The following is a 9,552-nucleotide window of genomic DNA, read 5'->3' as shown; positions in this document are numbered from 1 at the left end:
TCCACCAATACACAGTCAGACAGATTGTGTACAAATGGAGGAAATTCGAGACCATTGTTACCCTCCCCAGGAGTGGTCGACCAACAAAGATCACTCCAAGAGCAAGGCATGTAATAGTCGGCAAGGTCACAAAGGACCCCAGGGTAACTTCTACGCAACTGAAGGCCTCCCTCACATTGACTAATGTTAATGTTCATGAGTCCACCATCAGGAGAACAATGAACAACAATGGTGTGCATGGCAGGGTTGCAATGAGAAAGCCACTGCTCTCCAAAAAGAACATTGCTGCTTGTCTGCAGTTTGCTAAAGATCATGTGGACAAACCAGAAGGCTATTGGAAAAATGTTTTGTGGATGGATGAGACCAAAATAGAACTTTTTGGTTTAAATGAGAAGCGTTATGTTTGGAGAAAGGAAAACACTGCATTCCAGCATAAGAACCTTATCCCATCTGTGAAACATGGTGGTAGTAGTATCATGGTTTGGGCCTGTTTTGCTGCATCTGGGCCAGGAGAGCTTGCCATCATTGATGGAACAATGAATTCTGAATTATACCAGGGAATTCTAAAGGAAAATGTCAGGACATCTGTCCATGAACTGAATCTCAAGAGAAGGTGGGTCATGAAGCAAGACAATGACCCTAAGCACACAAGTCGTTCTACCAAAAAATGGTTAAAGAAGAATAAAGTTAATGTTTTGGAATGGCCAAGTCAAAGTCGTGAGCTTAATCCAATCGAAATGTTGTGGAAGGACCTGAAGCGAACAGTTCATGTGAGGAAACCCACCAACATCCCAGAGTTGAAGCTGTTCTGTACGGGGGAATGGGCTAAAATTCCTCCAAGCCGGTGTGCAGGACTGATCAACAGTTACCGCAAACGTTTAGTTGCAGTTATTGCTGCACAAGGGGGTCACACCAGATACTGAAAGCAAAGGTTCACATACTTTTGCCACTCATAGATATGTAATATTGGATCATTTTCCTCAATAAATAAATGACCAAGTATAATATTTTTGTCTCATTTGTTTAACTGGGTTCTCTTTATCTACTTTTAGGACTTGTGTGAAAATCCGATGATGTTTTAGGTCATATTTATGCAGAAATATAGAAAATTCTAAAGGGTTCACAAACTTTCAAGCACCACTGTATGTAGTAGATATTTATTTTTGTAACTATATATTTATATAGATATTTATGAAGTGTATATATGGTATATAGTATATATATTTTTTGTAATTATATATTTATATAGATATTTGTGAAGTGTATATATGGTATATAGCAGTGGCGGCTGGCTTTTGTAAAAGTGAGGGAGGAAGGAATGCTTGGTTGAAGTGTGACCCAGTGCGACCGTACCTGCTGGACCGGCTATAGTTACACGCACGGGTTGAGTTGATAATAGTTTTTCCTGAATAATTCATTAACATCTTTTCCACGGTGTCAAACAACTGGCAACAGTCAACAAGTAAAAGAACAACAATAACATTATTTCACAACTATTTACATGGGATATAGCCGTGTTTAAGACAAACATTGATGTTAAGGAATGATTCAGGCCAACTGATTGAGGCTCCCTATTTATATATCAAGTCAATTCTCCGTGCTGTCTGATTTGCAAATCTATCTGTTACCTGATCGTACCACGCTGGATCTTTTTGGAGTGTCTTGAGAATCTTTTTTTCAATTGAAATAATGGCCAGATGTTTTAATCTCTCCTGCCCCATTGCGTTGCGTGTGTACGTTTTAATTCTCTTGAGGCACGAAAAACTCCTTTCAACCCCTGCAGAGGTTGCGCCAATTGTTCCAATCAGGGACATGAGCCTGTACAACTGTGGCATCGCCCCATCAAGACCGCTGGACTTCATGAAGCCAAGGGCATCGCAAAGTTTTCTTGATGAATTTATTTCTGCATTGTGATAAAAATGCTGCAGTTCGATTCTCAGCTTTTCTTGATCAAAAAGGTGGCCATATGTCTCCATCAAATTTGACAGTAGCTGCGTAGGAAATGATATTTTGAACGAGTCGAATTTCGCCGCATCCAAAAGCTCCATGAAGCGCAAGCGGTCGAGGTGTTGAAAGCGCTGAGTTATTTGAGTGCGCAAGTTGTCGTGGATGGAATCATAAAGTGCTCTGTAGGACTGACGGGGATTAAGCAGCCTTCTTTTGACCCTGTGAGACAAGTCAGGGTCTTCTGTTAGAGAGGCAGCCCTGGCGTAGATTTTGTCAAAGGCGCTCTGTACTTTTAGCTCATCCAATATTTGCAGGAGATTCTCTATTCGCCGTTTGCAAAAGGCGACATCCATGGATTTGTGCTGCAAGATGTCAAACACCACGTCAGTGTGCGAAAACAACTGCTCAAAAGTGAAGAGTAAAAACGCAAATTCAAACTCTTGCATTTTCAACCTCAAACCATCAGCTAAACGTATTGTCTCATCATCCATCATTGGGCGCTCAGTAATGTTCTCGAAAATCTGAAGTAGTTCGTCATAATTTGAAGCAACCGTGTTCACGACCCTAGAGGAAAAGTTCCAGCGAGTGGGAGCGCTCCGGGGAATGCGGGCGCAACTGAACTCCTCGAGTAAAGAAACCCTCTTGCTGGACTTGGAGAAAAAAGACGTGAAGCCACCCAAGTGAGCAAAGAAGTATTTTGCTTGGGGAATGGTCTTAACACCCTGACTTAAAACTAGGTTTAAGCGATGTGCATAGCAGTGGACAAATGTTGCACAGGGAGCCAATTCTCTCACTTTAGCCTGAAGGCCATTCAAGTCCGAGGCCATGACCGCGGCACCATCGTAAGTCTGAGCGACAAGTTTATCCTTGAAATTGAAACCTGACAACTCAGTCTGCACGAAATCGAACAAGGATTGTGCACTGCAACCACTGGACACATCAAAAAATCCTAGAAAGCGTTCCTGAATTGTACCTTGATTATCGACATAGCGCAAGATGACAGACAGCTGTGAATGACAGCTTATGTCTGTGGTCTCGTCGATTTGCCACGAGAAGAAGGGTGCCGTGTTAAGTTGCTTTTGGATTTCTGAATTAACTGAACCAGCTATAGCGGATATTAGATCATTCTGGATTGTTTTTGACATGCCTGTGAAGACAGTCGAACTTTCCAGATGCTCTGCCAGAACACGATCATAGCGAGCAATAACCTCCGCTAGCTCCCTGTAATTGCCCTTATTGTCCGAATTCCCCCCTTCTTCATGTCCCCTCAGTGACAACTCTTGCATGCCTAGGTAGGCTGTTGCATCTATCAGACGTTTTAATACCTCTCTATTGCGACTCACTTTAGCATTGTGCTGCTGGATTTGCAGCCGCACACCCTTGTCTACCACCCTATCTACTGGCATGGTGCCTAGTAAGGACAGTCGGATAGCAGCACCAACGTGGTCTTGACACTTCTCATGGCGTTTGGTTGCCCTTTCTAGATTTTTTAAATCATTGAAACCATGAACACTCCACGCTTGTGATTTGGCATTGTTCATTAGCAAACAGGGCCAGCAATATAATCGATGGGTGGTAACGCTACCAGTGAGCCATGTGTACCTAGCAAAACATGTAGCATTCACTGTACTGCCTTTGCCATTGGGTTTTGTGATTTCGATTCTAGGGGTTGGTCTACCTGCTGCTTTGATGGCTAATTTTTCACTGTAGCTCAGCCCATGGAAGGGTTTTGCAAGCAAAACATTCACCACGTCCTCTGTTTCCATTACTTTATTCGTAGAATATCTATAACATAGTCAATCCACTTCCACCTCGCTGTTCTCACTCTGACTGCCGAAGTGCCCGAGTCACCGGATCTAGAAGTTAAGTTTGATAAGATAACCCCTCCCCCCAGGCAGCTAAGGCCTCTACTTATTGGTTCATTGCGCAACTAGGGCTGCAGCCTATTGGTTGATATTTTGTAGCACTTGTCAGATCTCTTAGCTAGTCCCACCCTCTTAGAGGAGGATTTTCCTCCTCTCTCTCATTGAAGTCTATGTTAACCACGAGCCGCCAGTGCCGGAGACTGTTTGAATCGGAGTGAATGGGAGCCGAAGGGAGGAAGATCCTCCGTGCAGTAATTTCTAATAGCGAGCGATAGGGGGTGCTAATGTAATTTCACCCAGAGAAACGAATATAATGTACATGTCATATTTGGCAGTAAAATAGTAATATTCAAGGACAGCAATTCATTAAATTGGTCAAGACAATTTCAACTTTTTATTCTTAGAATTTTTAAGGAGGATCTTCCTCCCTCTCCTCACTGGAGAAGCCACCTGTGGTATATAGTATATATATTTTTTGTAATTATATATTTATATAGATATTTATGAAGTGTGTGTATATATATATGTAATTATATATTTATATAGATATTTATTAAGTGTATATATGGTATGTAGTATATATTTATTTTTGTAATTAAATATTTATATAGGGTCATTCCATGCCAAATCAACAAATATCTGACAAATTTATGCTCGACTATCTCAGATTTCAATGAAATTTGGAGGGCTCAGAGATACTATTAAAAGAAGTTAATCCCCAACATTTGAGCTTCCTATCTCCAACGGTTTCAGAGATACAGGCATTTGAATTTTTCGATTTTTTTTGCATTTTGCTCAAAATATATATATTTCAAAGTGTAATATAATCTTTATTATGCAAGATAGAAACCTAAAATTTTGCACAGAGAGACTCAATGTCTTGTACTACAAGCTTCAACTTAGAATTTCAATGGTCATTGTATATTAGATGGTGATTTTAACAAGGAAATTAAAAAGACAAATTTGCATTTTTTGCATTTTTAATTCATTCTGGAAGCTTGCCTGTGGCAGTAATGCTTAAACTAAGAATGTTATTCAAATCTACACAGAAATATCTACCAATTTCAGTTTTACCAAGTCTCCACTATTCCTAGTTTGTCTGTAATAGGGTTTTGAAATTCTCTGATTTCTAAAACATGCCATTTTCAGGAGCAAGAAATCCAATGTGGGATAGCATTTTCAGTAATCCCCAAGACCCATATTTTATGTTTCCAAATTTTTGTTCTGTGTCTCTCAAGTATTTTTAAACTACAGGGGTTTAAAAAATCCATTTTCACCAAATTCGAATTTTTGATATATTTTCATATAACTGATATTTGAGGGTTAATAAATGCTTCAATAAGGCTCAAGTAGGTTAGGAGACATGTTTCTTCCTCAATTTTAAATAAAATTTCAATTAATGCTCAGTATTAATTATTTGTAAATTGATTTTAATCTAAGACTGTGTAACATTAGCAATCAATGACCAGCTATTGTGTACCAGTCAACAGCCAGCCTTATCAATATCAACACAGCACAATAGGTGACCTTTGATACCAGAACAGGTGGCTCATATCTTATAGTTTTAGAGTCTGTAAACTGCATACTTGTTCAGATAACATTATATTGCTTGGATTATATTAAATACATTGTAATACAGAGCACTGAGAAAATTTACCAGTGTTATTAACTGAATGTGTTTCTTTGCAAGGATTGGATATTTTGAATAGTTGACTAGGGAATTTAATTATAGTTGCTTTCAATTTGAGATCAGTATAAATGAGTTTGTTCTTAGACATCTAGAAATGGCTGAACTTCCTCCCTGTTCTATAGGAATTGGACTAAAGAAATATTCTGACTGCCATAAACTAACAGTCTTGGGGATTACTGAAAAAAATTTACAAGTTCCTAACTGCTATCCCACATTGGATTTCTTGCTACTGAAAATGGCATGTTTTAGAAATCGGCGAATTTCAAAACCCTATTACAGACAAACTAGGAATGGTGGAGACTTGGTAAAACTGAAATTGGTAGATATTTCTGTGTAGATTTGAATAACATTCTTAGTTTAAGCATTACTGCCACAGGCAAGCTTCCAGAATGAGTTAAAAATGCAAAAAAATGCAAATTTGTCTTTTTAATTTCCTTGTTAAAATCACCATCTAATATACAATGACCATTGAAATTCTAAGTTGAAGCTTGTAGTACAAGACATTGAGTCTCTCTGTGCGAAATTTTAGGTTTCTATCTTGCATAATAAAGATTATATTGCACTTTGAAATATATATGTTTTGAGCAAAAAACAAAAAAATCGAAAAATTCAAATGCCTGTATCTCTGAAACTATTGGTGATAGGAAGCTCAAGTTTTGGGGATTAACTTCTTTTAATAGCATCTCTGAGCCCTCCAAATTTCATTGAAATCTGAGATGGTCGAGCATAACCTCTTGTTGATTTGGCATGGAATGACCCAATAAATATTTATGAAGTGTGTATATATATGGTATGTAGTATATATTTATTTTTGTAATTATATATTTATATAGATATTCATGAAGTGTATATATGGTATATATTTTTATAGGTGTATTAATGAAGTTTGGATTTCGGGGTAGTTAAAAAGGGGTGGGAAATTAAAAAAGTATTGTACTTCTTCCCACTCCTTTTTCAAGCAATGTGCAATGTATTGGAATGTCTTAGCTCTTTATGTATTTTATTTATTAATTTTTTTGTCACTTTTTCTTTTTTTTGTATGTACAAATAGTTACATACATTTTTTTATACATGTTCGGAATAAAATAAATTCATTCATTCATTCATTCAATTCAAGTTAAAAAACAGCTTTTATTTAAATTTTGTTTTACATGGATTTATATTTAGTACAAAATATCTTTAATATACTGAAAATTTATGGATGTCAGTGTTTACATAAATGAGGAAGTAATTCTAATGTTTGTAAACAAATGAACTGATAATGTTGAACCTGCGTCAGAAAATCTTTTTTGTTCGACTTTCTAAGAATTTTCGTAGATCACATTTTGTTCATCATTCGTCGTTGTTTGTATTAATTTCTAGTTTTGTAGTTTACCAATAAATGTCAAGTCAAGTTTATTTGTATAGCGCTTTTAACAATAAACATTGTCGCAAAGCAGCTTTACAGAATTTGAACGACTTAAACATGAGCTAATTTTATCCCTAATCTAGCCCCAATGAGCGAGCCTGTGGCGACGGTGGCAAGGAAAAACTCCCTCAGACGACATGAGGAAGAAACCTCGAGAGGAACCAGACTCAAAAGGGAACCCATCCCCATCCGGGCAACAACAGACAACATGACTATAACATTAACAGTTTTAACATGAAGACAGTTTCGTTGATGTTATAAACTCTTCATTGATGGAAACTTGAGTGCAAAACTGTTCATGACAACTGCAGTCCTAAAGTTAGCAAGTCAACTGTAGTCCTCAGCCATAAAAGCATGACTGTAAGAGTCCAGAGCATCCTCCAAGTGTGACTTTCAACTATCCACATAGGGCCGTCCTCCACAGGAGCGATGCGATGAGACGCCAACCAGACACAGGGCACCAGGATGGATCAGGCAGGTCCGAGGAGCAGAAGAGGTCAGCACCTCGATTCCAGGACCGACATGTCGCTCAGAGGGACAGATTTTGTTTTGGGGGGGGGAGAAAACACAGGTTGTTAGGTATGCCCAATGTCACCTGAATAAGTAGGAGCAGTATACATATTGCACTGAGTACAAGCAGGGACTCCGGCAACTAACTATGACAGCATAACTAAAAGGGGAGAGCCAGAAAGTAACACAGGCATGACGGAGCCCCGGGACATAAAGCAGCAGCCACTACACTGTCAACAAACTCGAGTGAGCAAGTAAGTGGGGACTGACAGCATCCATACATCCCAGTTTACCAAAACACTATGTCTGAGGACCCTCCAGATCTACTCCTTTACCTCATAAACACCATTAACAAAAGGCTTGACTAAACAGGTATGTTTTCAGCCTAGACTTAAACACTGAGACTGTGTCTGATTCCCGAACATTACTTGGAAGGCTGTTCCATGACTGTGGGGCTTTGTAAGAAAAGGCTCCGCCCCCTGATGTAGCCTTCACTATATGAGGTACCAGCAGATAGCCTGCACCTTTTGATCTAAGTAGGCGTGGCAGGTCATAGAGGAGCAGAAGTTCACAGGCAATTGTCAACAGGCAATTGATATTGTAACCACATGAACATCCAGGTCGCATCTCATTCCTCGAACCAAAATATAAAATGTCTACTGATATTGTAATATGTGGTAGATATTTACAACAAACTGAAAAAAAAAATTCTGAATGGAATAGAAAAATCTGAATATTTCAAGCATGTCATTTTTTTTTATATGCGAGGAATTTAATTCTGCTCTAATTCTATTTATTGCAATCGGATTCCAAATACTCGATAAACATTCCATCATGTTATGAATGAGGGGGGGAAAGATCAATATAATATATATATATATATATATATATATATATATATATATATATATATATATATATATATATATATATATATATAATTATTATTATTTTTTTAAAGTACTTCATCGACTTCAACAATGTTACACAAAGATCGATCCATAACAGTCGTAAATGTCCCTTAATTCCACAGGGTGTCAATAAAGGTGGACACCGGTGAACGTGATCACTATTATCGACACTTCACGTGACTTCTCAAACGCGCGTTGAGATACAAAATGGCGACTGTCAAATGAAAGAGTAAGAAACAAAGTAGGTTTCGATAAGGAGATCATGAAATATTGGCGAATTTGATCAGTAAAAACATGTCCGTGATCTTTCCACCACTGGAAAAAATTCCATCTCAGGTAACGAGCTGCGTCATCAGACGACAAGGTCAAAGGGCGAGGGGGGTCTTCCGGTTGATTGATTGACCAATAATAACTGTTGTAACTGAAACTCACCTTTGTAAAATTGTTTTTTATTGGTAAATCTGAAAAGGTGTCGATAATTGTTGCCATCTCTCTCTCTCTAATACATAAGAAACACTACATTTCTGATTGGTCAGAAGTTGATCATCTCATCTCATTATCTCATTACCTCTAGCCGCTTTATCCTGTTCTACAGGGTCGCAGGTGAGCTGGAGCCTATCCCAGCTGACTACGGGCGAAAGGCGGGGTACACCCTGGACAAGTCGCCAGGTCATCACAGGGCTGACACATAGACACAGACAACCATTCACACTCACATTCACACCTACGCTCAATTTAGAGTCACCAGTTAACCTAACCTGCATGTCTTTGGACTGTGGGGGAAACCGGAGCACCCGGAGGAAACCCACGCGGACAACATGCAAACTCCGCACAGAAAGGCCCTCGCCGGCCACGGGGCTCGAACCCGGACCTTCTTGCTGTGAGGTGACAGCGCTAACCACTACACTACCGTGCCGCCCTGGTCAGAAGTTGTTGATTAATTTTCTTTTGCAGCAGTTCTGACAGGAAGTGATGTTTTCTGGAAGGAGGGGTTTATTTAACATTTATGGAAGGAGTCTCCAGTGTCAGTGCTTTCATTATGGGAAATGTGAATTTAATTGTATTTAATCAAAACCTTAAAGGAACTTTAAATTTAGTCGTGTATTTCAGTTACCTTTAAGACCAGCCCTTAAATTTAGTAGACTGCCAACTCATCTGAAATTTTCAAATTATTTTATTGTGCATGGCATTTTCTTGTGTCTTGCAAGAACAATATCATTC

Source organism: Neoarius graeffei, chromosome 14 (genome assembly GCF_027579695.1).
Source record: "Neoarius graeffei isolate fNeoGra1 chromosome 14, fNeoGra1.pri, whole genome shotgun sequence".
NCBI lineage: Eukaryota > Metazoa > Chordata > Actinopteri > Siluriformes > Ariidae > Neoarius > Neoarius graeffei.
The sequence above is the reverse complement of the archived record's forward strand: the minus strand, read 5'-3'. Positions refer to the sequence as shown.